Source organism: Hemicordylus capensis, chromosome 13, assembly GCF_027244095.1.
Source record: "Hemicordylus capensis ecotype Gifberg chromosome 13, rHemCap1.1.pri, whole genome shotgun sequence".
Taxonomy (NCBI): Eukaryota; Metazoa; Chordata; class Lepidosauria; order Squamata; family Cordylidae; genus Hemicordylus; species Hemicordylus capensis.
Genome location: NC_069669.1, coordinates 5,438,007 through 5,454,405, shown reverse-complemented (window position 1 = coordinate 5,454,405; position 16,399 = coordinate 5,438,007). Strand labels below are relative to the sequence as shown.

The following is a 16,399-nucleotide window of genomic DNA, read 5'->3' as shown; positions in this document are numbered from 1 at the left end:
CCTGGACAAGTTGGTCCATAAGAACATAAGAACAGCCCTGCTGGATCAGGCCCAAGGAAGCCCATCTAGTCCAGCATCCTGTTTCCCACAGTGGCCCACCAGATGCCACTGGAAGCCTACAGGCAGGAGTCAAATGCATGCCCTCTCTCTTGCTGTTACTTCCTTGCAACTGGTACTCAGAGGCATCCTGCCTTTGAAGCTGGAGATGGCTTATAGCTTTCTGACTAGTACCTGTTGATAGACCTCTCCTCCATGAAGTTATCCAAACCCCTCTTAAAGTCTTCGAGGTTGTTGACTGTCATCACATCCTGTGGCAGAGATTCCACAAGTTGATTATGCGTTGTATGAAAAAAATACTTCCGTTTGCTGGTCCTTAATTTCCCCGCCATCAATTTCATGGGATGACCCCTGCTTCTAGTGCTATGTTTGAGGGAGAAGAATTTCTCTCTCTCTGCTTTCTCCACACTATGCATAACCTTATAGACCTCTATCATGTCTCCCCCCCCTTAGTCACCTTCCTTTAAAAAAAAAACCCCACAAAAAACCCCAAAGCCCCAGATGCTGTAGCCTCTCCTCCTAAGGGAGGTGCTCCAGGCCCCTGACCTCCTTCGTTGCCCTTGTCTGCACCTTCTCTCCACTTCGACAATGTCCAGTCCTTTTTGAGAGATGGTGACTGGAACGGTACACAGTACTCCAAATGTGGCCGCACCATCGATCTGTATAGAAGGGCCCTCTGGTTTTAGCAGCTGTATTTTCCATTCCCTTCCTAATCCGGGATGCAGGTCTCCTGGAAGCATCTGAGGACTTCCCTCCTCTTTTTACTGAACGCCCCATGCCAAAACTAAAAACCCACCTCTTCAATTTCCCTCAAAATCCCCCCCCCAATCTCTCTCCTCTCCCCCTAAGAAGAACGGCGTGAGGAGCTGCTCCTCTGCTTCCCCTCTGCCTGCAACCTGCGGAGCCTGGGCAGGCTTGCACCAGCAGGAGCCCTTCAGAGTGGAGGGGAGCCGCCGAGGGACCGGCAGCAAACCTGCAGCGCAGGGGAGCAGAGAGCGGGGTTCGACGCCTTTCTGCACCGATGCTGGGGGGGGGGGGGCGGCGGGCTTCCACCCTGCCGAGGGAGCTGGCTGCTGCTCTGGCCTTCCGCGCCTCCCCGAGTCCCGAAGGCGCCCGGAGTCAGCGGTGAGGGGCGGGGCGCCTCTGCCCGAAGGCGGAGCGGCGATCGAGGCGCGGCCTCGCAGACCAGATATAAGGGCTGCTGGGAGGCTCGCTCGGCACCGGAGTCTGAGACCAACTGCCACGATGTCCCTGATTGGTGCCGACACGCTCAACGCCCTCAGCCAGGTGCGGCTGGATCCCGACGATGAGGTGAGTCGCCTCTCTCCCTCCCGGGGCCAAGCGCTGCAGCTGCCCTCTGCACTGCCCCTCCTCCTGGGCTCCCCGGACGGCGCGGGGCGGGGGCGGTGTTCCTGGCCGTCCTGCTGCTGCTGGCTCCGTCTGGCCGGACGACGCTCCCTTGTCCGCCTTCGCTGCCTGCCTGCCTCGCCTCCCTCCGCAGCAGACAGTCCGGCAGTCGCTCTGGGGCCAAGCCTGGACGGCGCGGGGCCATGCTCCTCTCCTGCAGCCGCTGCACTGGTGGTAACCCGTTTGCTGCCGCATTCAATGTAAAGTCCGGGTTCTTGCCTTCAAAGCCCTGCAGGGCTTGCCGCTTATTCGCCTAGAGAACCGCCTCTCCACCTAGCCCCGTCCGGTCCTGTTAGATCAGCTCAGATGGCCCTTTTGTCCCTCCCTCGTTTTCGAGGGGTTGGGACTGCTTGGACCTGCCAAAGGGCCTTTTCGGTTGCTGCTGCCCCACTTCTTTGGAACTCTCTTCCCCTTCAGATTCGTCTAGCCCCTTCCTTGCTGATCTTCACATCTCTATTGAAGACTTTTCTTTATTGGCTTTCTGTTAGCTGCTTTACTTTTTCATTTACAACGCAATACTTAATATTGCCTCACTTACATGCTTTTGTGCACCGCCGTCTTTGGAGTGGGGAGTATATTGCATGTTTCTAACAAATAAATAAATAAACTCGTGGCCGTCCGGCTGCTGCTGGCCCGGTAGGGGGAGACGCCCCGTCGGTGGCCCCCCACCTCTGAGGCCTCTGCCGCTCTTCCTCCTCCCTCCGCAGGCACGGCGCCAAGCCCTCCTGATCGACATGGCCATCGGAAACGGAGAGCCCCTCATCGGCTCCGATGTCTCCTACGACGTGTTCGCTGCCCTGTTGACCCTAGAGCTGATCTCCAGCAGGAACGGTTAAGCGGAAGGAGAGCGCCCCGCCGGAGCCGCTGCGCCCGACATCGACGCCTCCCTCCCCTCCGGCTCCCCATCCGCGCCCCAGTCGGCAGCAATAAACTTGTTGGCCTCTGATGTGCGGCTCTCTGGCGTCTCTTTGGGCTGCCGCTGCAGCATTTATTAGAAACATGTTGTAATATACTCCCCACTCCAAAGACGGCGGTGCACAAAAACATGTAGATAAGGAGTCAGGCGGGGAGGGGAGTCGCCCTACACACCCCTGCCAACTCTACTTATATTTCCAGGCCAAGTCCTGAGGGAGGAGGTGCTGCTCCCCGTGAGGAGAGCCGGTCTTGTGGCAGCAAGCATGACTCCTCCCCATTGCTAAGCAGGGTCCACCGTGGTCTGCATTTGAATGGGAAACTACATGTGTCAGCACTGCAAGATATGCCCCTCGGGGGATGTGGGTGCTCTGGGATGAATACTTGCATCCAGAAGTTTCCAAATTCCCTCCCTGGCAGCATTTCAAGACAGGGCTGGGAAAGACTCCTGCCTGCAACCTTGGAGAAGTTGCTGCCAGTCTGTGTAGACAATCCTGAACTAGCTGGACCAATGGTCTGACTCAGTAGAAAGCAGCTTCTTATGTTCAGGGTAAACACACACACACACACACACACACACACACACACCGATTACCTGATGTGCCTTGAAATCCCCCGCCCCCGAGTTACAGTACTACCTGCATATACTTCATAACCTTGTGGGTTTCCAAATCCTTGTGTGCAAATCTTTGTAGATATATCATGTACAAACAACCACTTTGTATATAATTGTGCTTTGGCAACGTACTGTATGCTTTGGTAGTTTGTTGGTTCAATAAAAAAAAAATCTTGTCCTATCTTTAAAAAAATAATAATAATCTTGTCCTACCTTGGAGATGCTGCCCAGGAGGGAATTTAGGACCTTCTGCTCTTCTCAGAGTGGCAGCTCCATCCCCTGAGGGGAATATTTTCCAGTGCTCACACTTCTAGTCTCCCATTCACATGCAACCAGGGAGGACCCTGCTTAGCTAAGGGGACAAGTCGTGCTTGCTACCATAGACCAGCTCTCCTCTCCACCTGCATTCAGAGTGGGGGCCTTCCTGATTCAACCTGAGCAGGATCTAAAATTAACTGAGCAGACATCCAAAAATGAGCACCAAAAACTGGGCTGGGCTTCATCAGCATGTGAATAACTTCAGTGGCTTCTACATGATGGGAAGGAATTGGAGGGGAAGAATAGCAGATCAGTCCTCAAATAGCGGAGCAAAACCAGTTGGTGAGAAAGCAGCAAAGCGGGAGGTCTTGAGACAGTTCTTTGGCACTGAAGAACTCAGGGGTGTCGCTATAATTGAGCAGATCCTCTCCCCTAGCTACGCCCCTGGAAGAACTACAAGGATCTATTTGAAGAAAAGTTTACAAACAAATGTGAAAGAGTCTTCAGCTTATTTCAGCTGGAGCCTAGCTTGGGAAGGGGGGGCGTGTTCACCCCTTTCTTCCACCCCCCCCCCGCAGAGTGAGGGAGATCATGAAGAAGAGCGGGGGATGCAGCTGGGGGCCTGGCTCTTTGAACCCATCCGCTCGATTCTCTAGCTACAGCCCGGGGTCGTGGTGGGGAGAAAGAAGCTGGCCAGAAGCGTCGGGTCCGCCACGTCGGGCAGGGGAGGAGACGGGGGAGCCGCGCTGACTTGGCTGGGCATCGCCGAGGGCGAGGGTCATCATGTTGCTGCCGATGGAGGACCTGGTCGCCATTCTGCGGAGGGGGCGAGAGAAGAGAGGCAGCAACAGACCGACGGCTAGCAAAGCGGACGAGCTCGAGCCTCCCGGGAGGTGCCGGGGCCGGCGGGGCGCTCACCTGGGCGGGATGCGGCGGGCAGAGCTGCTGCTGCTCCGGGGGGCCACGCCGATTGTTGCTCTCAGCGACGACTTCCTGGCAGTTCGGAGTCCCCGGTGGTGGTGCCGATGGAGCCCGACCGCAGCAGCAGCAGCAGCAGCAGCCCTTTTATGCGACGGCGGGGAGGCTCGACGCCCGCCTCCCTCGCCACCCCCGCTGCCTCCGGGCGCCTGTTGGAGGCGGAGCGGGCAGGCCCGGCAGCAGGTCGACGCCCCGCCTGGCCTGGATCCTGCTCACACGCCCACGGCCCCTTCGGGCTGGCTGCTGGCTCTCCCTCTGTGGCTCCCCTGAAGGGGCCTGCCCTGCGCGGGCACATGGCCCTGGAGGAGACGCCCTGGCTTTGGTCGCAAGTGGCCGGCTGGGCACCCCTGCGGCCCCAGGGCTGGAGTAAGGAGCCATTCTGGACGGTGGGCGCAGGAGGGCTGGGGCACAGGTCGCCGCTCCTACAGGCAGTTTGGGGCATAAGGGGGAGGGGGGCAGGCACTCCTGATTGCCGCCGCCCCGCCCCCCCCCAGGCCTGGCGTCGCTTTGCGGCCCCTTGAGAGAGACGCCTGGCCGCTTGGAAGGAGAAGCATCGCGGCAGCCTCTCACTCCAGGTCCGGGTCCAGAATCAGGCCCCACCGCCTGCGCTGCCACCACCGCCGCTGTGGGGCAGAGGAGCCCACCCATTTAGTTAGTTAGTTAGTCGATTTCTATACCGCGCTTCCAAAAATGGCTCAGGGCGGTGTACACAGAGAAATAATAAATGGGAAATCAATCAATCGATCAATACAAATAAGATGGAACCCTGTCCCCAAAGGGCTCACAGTCTAAAAGAAACATAAGACAGACACCAGCGACAGTCACTGGAAGTACTGTGCTGGGGGTCCATAGGGCCAATTACTCTCCCCCTGCTAGCGAGAGGATATGATGTAATGCCCCGATCTCTTGGCCTCGGCTTCTCCACCGCGGCGCCTGCATGGCAAGGGGGTTGTAAGGCTGCCGAACCATCAGGAACTAGGGACCGGGGGCATGTTGCTAAGTAAGCAGCGCCTTTAAGTGAGAGAGGGGCCGTCCTCTCTCCCTCTTGGGGCCTGAATCCCCTGCGCTGACAGCGTGCGCCCTCAGGCGTTCTGCTCAGCCACTCGCAGCCCCCTTGGGATGGCTGCAGCAGAAGGAGCCAGAAACCCCACTCCTTCAGGGGTCTGACCAGGGACATTCTCCTCCCCTTCAAAGAGGCTCCAGGTATAGCGACAACCCTGCTTTGGCAGGAATTTGCCCTGCTAGAGCAAACTGGGGCAGGTGTCCCCACGTGCCCCCAGGAAGGAGAAGACAGCAGTGCCTGGGCCGGCATTTCTGGGGACAGAAGGAAGCCCTTCACACTTAACACTTGGCTAGTGTGCAGAGGACTTTCATGCGCATGGGTCTGGACTCTGGAGGCAGGCCCACTGCAGGTTAGGCCTTAGCATTCCTAGACTGCAGGGGGGTGGGGGTGGCTGGGGCTACGAGGGAGGGGTGCTTCTCCAGCCCGCTGGTCAGAGGCAAGGCTGAGATTTGACACTGCACTGGCCCCCTTGGATGAGGCAGGACATGCCTCTGGGAACCGCCCTTGTGCTTCGCTCCTTCACATGAAAATGGCCAGAAATTGCAGGCATCTCTCAGCATCTTTTTACTGCAAGAGGCAGCAGGCGCAGTGGATTAGGGCAGCCTTCACCTTGCCCAGCTGGCAGAGGCCGCGTTAGTTAGGGCAGCACTGCTGGAAAGAGCCAAAGCCCTTCCGCCCCCCAACTGCTCCTTCCCTCACCCATCCCTCCGAATGGAAAGGATGTCCACTCCACAGGGCTCAAGGAACTGCCAGGGGATGCCGAAAGCTTCCTAAGAGCTCTGTGGACACAACCACTGCCACTGAATTGCAGGAATCTAACCATGTGCTGCTAAGAGGCACCAACTGTCTGCACATCTCCAACCCCATAAATTTTTATTGAGCCAGCCAGAGAACAAGTTGTAATGAGATGTCCAACAAATAAAGTGTATCATTCAATAAATCCACAACGCAACCTAATAGCCACTAATTGTATGGTCTGCTTGATTGCATTGCAGAAGGAGAAGGCATCATTCCTCTTAATGGGACACAGCCACCCCTGCCTATAGGGGCAGCTGATACCGTGGGAGTCATATTTTAACTTTCTTTCTGCCTGTGAGAAAAAATACTTAGAGGGCCCAGTACCTGTGTTTAAAGGCGTTTCAAGCCTTGTTGATCTCCATTGATCTCTGGCAAGGGGGAGAAGGGAGATCAGAGACCAATTAGGAAAGCTCCATCACATTTTTTCAAGTTCATTTCCTCTGGCTGAAGGAGTCCAAAACCTAAACAATCATTTCCACCCTTTCCTGTGATGCAGTTGTAGAGATTATGCCAAAAAAGGAAAGAAAAAAGGCAGTGGGGTGGGGGATAAACAGGCAACATTCTTTTATTCTCTGCTGGTCAGTCAGCAAGTTTTTATTCATGTATGAACGAAGGCCTGGCAAGAATATTCTCCAATACATTTAATAGTATGGGTAGAATAATCCTCCAAAATATTCTCTCCTATTCCAAAGAGTGCAGAGTATTCTTTCCCACAGAAACCCCACCTCCTTGACTCCTCCTTTCATCCTTTGGACGAGGGGCAGGTAACCTTGACTCTCCAGCCATTGATCAACAACTGTGAGTCTGATGATGCTGTGAGTTGTCGTTCCAACGCCAACAGGGGAGCTAAGGTTGCAGTGCTTTAAACTACCCATCTCAAGCTCATGTTTTTTATTCTTTCCTGTTTCTTTTATCCTTCAAAATTTTGTATTTTTGCTATCACCCCAGTCTTGTTTGGGTTTCTGCCTACCCTTGGCATATCTAGGGTGGGGCAGGCAGGGCACGTGCCCCAGGCACCACTTGAAGAGGGGGCGCCATTTTTTGGAATTAATTTTTTAAAAATGGCTGCCAAAAATAAAATGGCCACTCCGCATGCTCAAATGGCCTCTGTGAGGCCGTAGGCCATGCCAGGCCTTGCAGAGGCCATTTGAGCATGCGTGGCAGTCAGTTTGTTTTCAGCAGCCATTTTTTAAAAAAACTATTTTTTAAAGATGGCCACCGCACATGCTCAAATGGTCCCTGTGAGGCCCTAGAGACCAGCAGAAGGAGGGGGAACATTTGCAGACCCCCCCCCCACGGCCTTTAGAAAGCCCCCTGGGGGAGCTAAAGGTAAACAAATTAAAAAATTGATATAATATAAGTCACTGCATACATATTCAGTTTGGTACTATGTACAGAGAATCAGGGCTTGTGAATACTGAGCTGAAGCTTATGAGCTAGGATTGTATTCATTTGCTCTTACTTTGCTTCTTGTGAGAAGTGAGTTAAATGTGATGTCTTAATAATATGGCTATTAATGGTGAGTTTGTCTTTGAATCAGTGTTAAATCCTTAGTATTAAGGCCCACTGGAAGTTTCTTGCTCTCTTTCTCTCATTTTAACTGTCTTTCTGAAATACTACAATATATTCCAAGCAGTGACACAGTTTATTCTGCATATCCTTTAATTATTTTCAGAGTATCTGGGGAAAGCCAAATTCTCCATTTATTTTAAAAACTTATATCATAGTGATGCTACAATGCATAGTAGAGAATTAGACAGGCACTTCTGTTTAGTTTTCCAAGTACACCTCCCCAGAGTATTTGGATATCTCATGAGCCCCAGCATACTAAAATTTGTAGTTTTCCAGCAATTCTTGGTCTGGCTACATCCACTGCTAAATAGTTCTTGAAATATTAAAAGATTAACGAGCCTGACTTGTATTTTTCAGCTGATATTATGGTAAAGTTATCTGAAAGATGGGTGTCAGGTGCTTGGACAGGGGCCTCAATTTCAGTGCTTGCCCTAGGCACTATTTTCCCTAGATACGCCTCTGCTCCCTCTTGGGGCCTGAATCCCCTGCGCTGACAGCCGGCGCCCTCAGGCGTTCTGCTCAGCCACTTGCAGCCCCCTTGGGATGGCTGCAGCAGAAGGAGCCAGAAACCCCACTCCTTCAGGGGTCTGACCAGGGACATTCTCCTCCCCTTCAAAGAGGCTCCAGGTATAGCTACACCTCTGCTTTGGCAGGAATTTGCCCTGCTAGAGCAAACTGGGGCAGGTGTCCCCACGTGCCCCCAGGAAGGAGAAGACAGCGGTGCCTGGGCCGGCATTTCTGGGGACAGAAGGAAGCCCTTCACACTTAACACTTGGCTAGTGTGCAGAGGACTTTCATGCGCATGGTCTGGACTCTGGAGGCAGGCCCACTGCAGGTTAGGCCTTAGCATTCCTAGACTGCAGGGGGGCTATGAGGGAGGGGTGCTTCTCCAGCCCACTGGTCAGAGGCAAGGCTGAGACTTGACACTGCACTGGCCCCCTTGGATGAGGCAGGACATGCCTCTGGGAACCGCCCTTGTGCTTCGCTCCTTCACATGAAAATGGCCAGAAATTGCAGGCATCTCTCAGCATCTTTTTGCTGCAAGAGGCAGCAGGCGCAGTGGATTAGGGCAGCCTTCACCTTGCCCAGCTGGCAGAGGCCGCGTTAGTTAGGGCAGCACTGCTGGAAAGAGCCAAAGCCCTTCCGCCCCCCCCCCCGCTCCTTCCCTCACCCATCCCTCTGAATGGAAAGGATGTCCACTCCACAGGGCTCAAGGATCTGCCAGGGGATGCCGAATGCTTCCTAAGAGTTCTGTGGACACAACCACTGCCACTGAATTGCAGGAATCTAACCATGTGCTGCTAAGAGGCACCAACTGTCTGCACATCTCCAACCCCATAAATTTTTATTGAGCCAGCCAGAGAACAAGTTGTAATGGGATGTCCAACAAATAAAGTGTATCATTCAATAAATCCACAACGCAGCCTAATAGCCACTAATTGTATGGTCTGCTTGATTGCATTGCAGAAGGAGAAGGCATCATTCCCCTTAATGGGACACAGCCACCCCCTGCCTGTAGGGGCAGCTGATACTGTGGGAGCCACATTTTAACTTTCTTTCTGCCTGTGAGAAAAAATACTTAGAGGGCCCAGTACCTGTGTTTAAAGGCGTTTCAAGCCTTGTTGATCTCCATTGATCTCTGGCAAGGGGGAGAAGGGAGATCAGAGACCAATTAGGAAAGCTCAATCACATTTCAAGTTCATTTCCTCTGGGTGAAGGAGTCCAAAACCTAAACAATCATTTCCACCCTTTCCTGTGATGCAGTTGTAGAGATTATGCCAAAAAAGGAAAGAAAAAAGGCAGTGGGGTGGGGGATAAACAGGCAACATTCTTTTATTCTCTGCTGGTCAGTCAGCAAGTTTTTACTCATGTATGAACGAAGGCCTGGCAAGAATATTCTCCAATACATTTAATAGTATTGGTAGAATAATCCTCCAAAATATTCTCTCCTATTCCAAAGAGTGCAGAGTATTCTTTCCCACAGAAACCCCACCTCCTTGACTCCTCCTTTCATCCTTTGGACGAGGGGCAGGTAACCTTGACTCTCCAGCCATTGAACAACAACTGTGAGTCTGATGATGCTGTGAGTTGTCGTTCCAACGCCAACAGGGGAGCTAAGGTTGCAGTGCTTTAAACTACCCATCTCAAGCTCATGTGTTTTATTCTTCCCTGTTTCTTTTATCCTTCAAAATTTTGTATTTTTGCTATCACCCCAGTCTTGTTTGGGTTTCTGCCTACCCGGGGCATATCTAGGGTGGGGCAGGCAGGGCACGTGCCCCAGGCACCACTTGAAGAGGGGGCGCCATTTTTTGGAATTAATTTTCTTTAAATGGCTGCCAAAAATAAAATGGCCACTCCGCATGCTCAAATGGCCTCTGTGAGGCCGTAGGCCATGCCAGGCCTTGCAGAGGCCATTTGAGCGTGCGCGGCAGTCAGTTTGTTTTCAGCAGCCATTTAAAAAAACAACAACTATTTTTTAAAGATGGCCACCGCACATGCTCAAATGGTCCCTGTGAGGCCCTAGAGACCAGCAGAAGGAGGGGGAATATTTGCAGACCCTCCCATGGCCTTTAGAAAGCCCCCTGAAGGAGCTAAAGGTAAAAAAAATTAAAAAATTGATATAATATAAGTCACTGCATACATATTCAGTTTGGTACTATGTACAGAGAATCAGGGCTTGTGAATACTGAGCTGAAGCTTATGAGCTAGGATTGTATTCATTTGCTCTTACTTTGCTTCTTGTGAGAAGTGAGTTAAATGTGATGTCTTAATAATATGGCTATTAATGGTGAGTTTGTCTTTGAATCAGTGTTAAATCCTTAGTATTAAGGCCCACTGGAAGTTTCTTGCTCTCTTTCTCTCATTTTAACTGTCTTTCTGAAATACTAGAATATATTCCAAGCAGTGACACAGTTTATTCTGCATATCCTTTAATTATTTTCAGAGTATCTGGGGAAAGACAAATTCTCCATTTATTTTTAAAACTTATGTAATAGTGATGCTACAATGCATAGTAGAGAATTAGACAGGCACTTCTGTTTAGTTTTCCAAGTACACCTCCCCAGAGTATTTGGATATCTCATGAGCCCCAGCATACTAAAATTTGTAGTTTTCCAGCAATTCTTGGTCTGGCTACATCCACTGCTAAATAGTTATTGAAATATTAAAAGATTAACGAGCCTGACTTGTATTTTTCAGCAGATACTATGGTAAAGTTATCTGAAAGATGGGTGTCAGGTGTTTGGACAGGGGGCTCAATTTCAGTGCTTGCCCTAGGCACTATTTCCCCTAGATACGCCTCTGCTCCCTCTTGGGGCCTGAATCCCCTGCGCTGACAGCGTGCGCCCTCAGGCGTTCTGCTCAGCCACTTGCAGCCCCCTTGGGATGGCTGCAGCAGAAGGAGCCAGAAACCCCACTCCTTCAGGGATCTGACCAGGGACATTCTCCTCCCCTTCAAAGAGGCTCCAGGTATAGCTACACCTCTGCTTTGGCAGGAATTTGCCCTGCTAGAGCAAACTGGGGCAGGTGTCCCCACGTGCCCCCAGGAAGGAGAAGACAGCGGTGCCTGGGCCGGCATTTCTGGGGACAGAAGGAAGCCCTTCACACTTAACACTTGGCTAGTGTGCAGAGGACTTTCATGCGCATGGTCTGGACTCTGGAGGCAGGCCCACTGCAGGTTAGGCCTTAGCATTCTTAGACTGCGGGGGGGCTATGAGGGAGGGGTGCTTCTCCAGCCCACTGGTCAGAGGCAAGGCTGAGACTTGACACTGCACTGGCCCCTTTGGATGAGGCAGGACATGCCTCTGGGAACCGCCCTTGTGCTTCGCTCCTTCACATGAAAATGGCCAGAAATTGCAGGCATCTCTCAGCATCTTTTTACTGCAAGAGGCAGCAGGCGCAGTGGATAAGGGCAGCCTTCACCTTGCCCAGCTGGCAGAGGCCGCGTTAGTTAGGGCAGCACTGCTGGAAAGAGCCAGAGCCCTTCCGCCCCCATACTGCTCCTTCCCTCACCGATCCCTCTGGATGGAAAGGATGTCCACTCCACAGGGCTCAAGGATCTGCCAGGGGATGCCGAATGCTTCCTAAGAGTTCTGTGGACACAACCACTGCCACTGAATTGCAGGAATCTAACCATGTGCTGCTAAGAGGCACCAACTGTCTGCACATCTCCAACCCCATAAATTTTTATTGAGCCAGCCAGAGAACAAGTTGTAATGGGATGTCCAACAAATAAAGTGTATCATTCAATAAATCCACAACGCAGCCTAATAGCCACTAATTGTATGGTCTGCTTGATTGCATTGCAGAAGGAGAAGGCATCATTCCCCTTAATGGGACACAGCCACCCCCTGCCTGTAGGGGCAGCTGATACTGTGGGAGCCACATTTTAACTTTCTTTCTGCCTGTGAGAAAAAATACTTAGAGGGCCCAGTACCTGTGTTTAAAGGCGTTTCAAGCCTTGTTGATCTCCATTGATCTCTGGCAAGGGGGAGAAGGGAGATCAGAGACCAATTAGGAAAGCTCAATCACATTTCAAGTTCATTTCCTCTGGGTGAAGGAGTCCAAAACCTAAACAATCATTTCCACCCTTTCCTGTGATGCAGTTGTAGAGATTATGCCAAAAAAGGAAAGAAAAAAGGCAGTGGGGTGGGGGATAAACAGGCAACATTCTTTTATTCTCTGCTGGTCAGTCAGCAAGTTTTTACTCATGTATGAACGAAGGCCTGGCAAGAATATTCTCCAATACATTTAATAGTATTGGTAGAATAATCCTCCAAAATATTCTCTCCTATTCCAAAGAGTGCAGAGTATTCTTTCCCACAGAAACCCCACCTCCTTGACTCCTCCTTTCATCCTTTGGACGAGGGGCAGGTAACCTTGACTCTCCAGCCATTGAACAACAACTGTGAGTCTGATGATGCTGTGAGTTGTCGTTCCAATGCCAACAGGGGAGCTAAGGTTGCAGTGCTTTAAACTACCCATCTCAAGCTCATGTGTTTTATTCTTCCCTGTTTCTTTTATCCTTCAAAATTTTGTATTTTTGCTATCACCCCAGTCTTGTTTGGGTTTCTGCCTACCCGGGGCATATCTAGGGTGGGGCAGGCAGGGCACGTGCCCCAGGCACCACTTGAAGAGGGGGCGCCATTTTTTGGAATTAATTTTCTTTAAATGGCTGCCAAAAATAAAATGGCCACTCCGCATGCTCAAATGGCCTCTGTGAGGCCGTAGGCCATGCCAGGCCTTGCAGAGGCCATTTGAGCGTGCGCGGCAGTCAGTTTGTTTTCAGCAGCCATTTAAAAAAACAACAACTATTTTTTAAAGATGGCCACCGCACATGCTCAAATGGTCCCTGTGAGGCCCTAGAGACCAGCAGAAGGAGGGGGAATATTTGCAGACCCTCCCATGGCCTTTAGAAAGCCCCCTGAAGGAGCTAAAGGTAAAAAAAATTAAAAAATTGATATAATATAAGTCACTGCATACATATTCAGTTTGGTACTATGTACAGAGAATCAGGGCTTGTGAATACTGAGCTGAAGCTTATGAGCTAGGATTGTATTCATTTGCTCTTACTTTGCTTCTTGTGAGAAGTGAGTTAAATGTGATGTCTTAATAATATGGCTATTAATGGTGAGTTTGTCTTTGAATCAGTGTTAAATCCTTAGTATTAAGGCCCACTGGAAGTTTCTTGCTCTCTTTCTCTCATTTTAACTGTCTTTCTGAAATACTAGAATATATTCCAAGCAGTGACACAGTTTATTCTGCATATCCTTTAATTATTTTCAGAGTATCTGGGGAAAGACAAATTCTCCATTTATTTTTAAAACTTATGTAATAGTGATGCTACAATGCATAGTAGAGAATTAGACAGGCACTTCTGTTTAGTTTTCCAAGTACACCTCCCCAGAGTATTTGGATATCTCATGAGCCCCAGCATACTAAAATTTGTAGTTTTCCAGCAATTCTTGGTCTGGCTACATCCACTGCTAAATAGTTATTGAAATATTAAAAGATTAACGAGCCTGACTTGTATTTTTCAGCAGATACTATGGTAAAGTTATCTGAAAGATGGGTGTCAGGTGTTTGGACAGGGGGCTCAATTTCAGTGCTTGCCCTAGGCACTATTTTCCCTAGATACGCCTCTGCTCCCTCTTGGGGCCTGAATCCCCTGCGCTGACAGCGTGCGCCCTCAGGCGTTCTGCTCAGCCACTTGCAGCCCCCTTGGGATGGCTGCAGCAGAAGGAGCCAGAAACCCCACTCCTTCAGGGATCTGACCAGGGACATTCTCCTCCCCTTCAAAGAGGCTCCAGGTATAGCTACACCTCTGCTTTGGCAGGAATTTGCCCTGCTAGAGCAAACTGGGGCAGGTGTCCCCACGTGCCCCCAGGAAGGAGAAGACAGCGGTGCCTGGGCCGGCATTTCTGGGGACAGAAGGAAGCCCTTCACACTTAACACTTGGCTAGTGTGCAGAGGACTTTCATGCGCATGGTCTGGACTCTGGAGGCAGGCCCACTGCGGGTTAGGCCTTAGCATTCTTAGACTGCAGGGGGGCTATGAGGGAGGGGTGCTTCTCCAGCCCACTGGTCAGAGGCAAGGCTGAGACTTGACACTGCACTGGCCCCCTTGGATGAGGCAGGACATGCCTCTGGGAACCGCCCTTGTGCTTCGCTCCTTCACATGAAAATGGCCAGAAATTGCAGGCATCTCTCAGCATCTTTTTACTGCAAGAGGCAGCAGGCGCAGTGGATTAGGGCAGCCTTCACCTTGCCCAGCTGGCAGAGGCCGCGTTAGTTAGGGCAGCACTGCTGGAAAGAGCCAGAGCCCTTCCGCCCCCATACTGCTCCTTCCCTCACCGATCCCTCTGGATGGAAAGGATGTCCACTCCACAGGGCTCAAGGATCTGCCAGGGGATGCCAAAAGCTTCCTAAGAGTTCTGTGGACACAACCACTGCCACTGAATTGCAGGAATCTAACCATGTGCTGCTAAGAGGCACCAACTGTCTGCACATCTCCAACCCCATAAATTTTTATTGAGCCAGCCAGAGAACAAGTTGTAATGGGATGTCCAACAAATAAAGTGTATCATTCAATAAATCCACAACGCAACCTAATAGCCACTAATTGTATGGTCTGCTTGATTGCATTGCAGGAGAAGGCATCATTCCCCTTAATGGGACACAGCCACCCCCTGCCTGTAGGGACAGCTGATACTGTGGGAGTCACATTTTAACTTTCTTTCTGCCTGTGAGAAAAAAGCCCTAAATACTTAGAGGACCCAGTACCTGTCTTTAAATTTGCTTCAAGCCTTGTTGATCTCCATGGGTGCAAGTGATGGAATGAAACTCCTTGACTGTCTTTAAGGACAGAGCCTTTTCAGTTTGATCTCAGCCCTTCTATAATTCAGTGATGAGGAAAAAGTAAGGTCTTCTCCATTACTCATCTTTAGAGTTTTGTTTTGTTCTGAATATGGAAGGGACCTTGGAGGCCTTCTGCATGGGGCCTGCCAGAAAACCTATCCTGCTCCCTTTCTCTCTCATTCGCTGTTCCTAATACATTGATTTCTGGCAAGGGGAAAAGGGAGATCAGGGACAGATTAGGAAAGCTCAATCACATTTCAAGTTCATTTCCTCTGGCTGAAGGAGTTCAAAACCTAAACAATCATTTCCACCCTTTCCTGTGATGCAGTTGTAGAGATTACACACACCCCCCCCAAAAAAGAAAGAAAGAAAGAAAGAAAGAAAGAAAGAAAGAAAGAAAGAAAGAAAGAAAGAAAGAAAGCAGTGGGTGGGGGATAAACAGGCCTGCTTGTCAGTCAGCAAGTTTTTACTGGAGTATGAAGAAAGGCCTGGCAAGAATATTCTCCAATACATTTAACAGAATGGGTAGAATAATCCTCCAAAATATTCTCTCCTGTAAAGAGTGCACAGTATTGCAACTCTGAGTATTACAACCTTGCAATAGGTTGAGGTTGCCCAACTCTACAGCAGAAAGCCAGCCAGAGAGTGGCCCTTCCAAATGGCCAGAGGAACGCCTTGCCACTGCTTGCAGTGTTCTAACCTAAAGTGAGATCTGCAGAGTAGCGTGCGCAGCCCCCTCCCCCGCATGGCTCTGCGGGGCCAAAGCCCATCCCTGCAGCAGGACAGGAGGAGCCCTTCGGAGCAGAGGGACCAGCAGCAAACCTGCAGAGCAGGGGAGCGGAGAACATCGTTCGACGCCTTCCTGCGCCGATCCTGCGGGGGCCGGCCTTCCAGCCTGCCGGAGGGAGCGGGCTGCTGCTCTCGCCCTCCCCGCCTCCCGCAGCAGACGCCCGGAGGCAGCAGGGATGGGCGGGGCGCCTCCGGCCGAAGGAGGAGCGGCGATCGAGGCGGGGCCTCCCAGCCCAGATATAAGGGCTGCTGGTGGGGCTCGCTCGGCATCGGAGTCTGAGACCAACTGCCAAGATGTCCCTGATCGCTGCCGACATGCTCAGCCCGCTGCGAGTGGACCCGACCAACTTTGGGGTGAGTCGCCTCTCTCCCTCCCGGGGCCAAGCGCTGCCCTCTGCACTGTCCCTCCTCCTGGGCTCCCCGGACGGCGCGGGGCGGGGGCGGTGTTCCTGGCCGTCCTGCTGCTGCTGGCTCCGTCTGGCCGGACGACGCTCCCTTGTCCGCCTTCGCTGCCTGCCTGCCTGGCCTCCCCCCCCCCCAGCAGACAGTCCGGCAGTCGCTCTGGGGCCAAGCCTGGACGGCGCGGGGCGAGGC

At 51.7% G+C, this 16,399-nt stretch overlaps 1 long non-coding RNA gene across 1 annotated transcript; it reads left to right on the top strand.

The window, feature by feature from the left end:
* The first annotated feature begins 1,243 nt into the window (after positions 1-1,243).
* Positions 1,244-2,410, top strand: LOC128336734 (uncharacterized). Its single transcript, XR_008312056.1, has 2 exons — positions 1,244-1,368; positions 2,172-2,410. It is a non-coding gene; the product is annotated as an uncharacterized LOC128336734 (long non-coding RNA).
* The last annotated feature ends 13,989 nt before the right edge of the window (positions 2,411-16,399 follow it).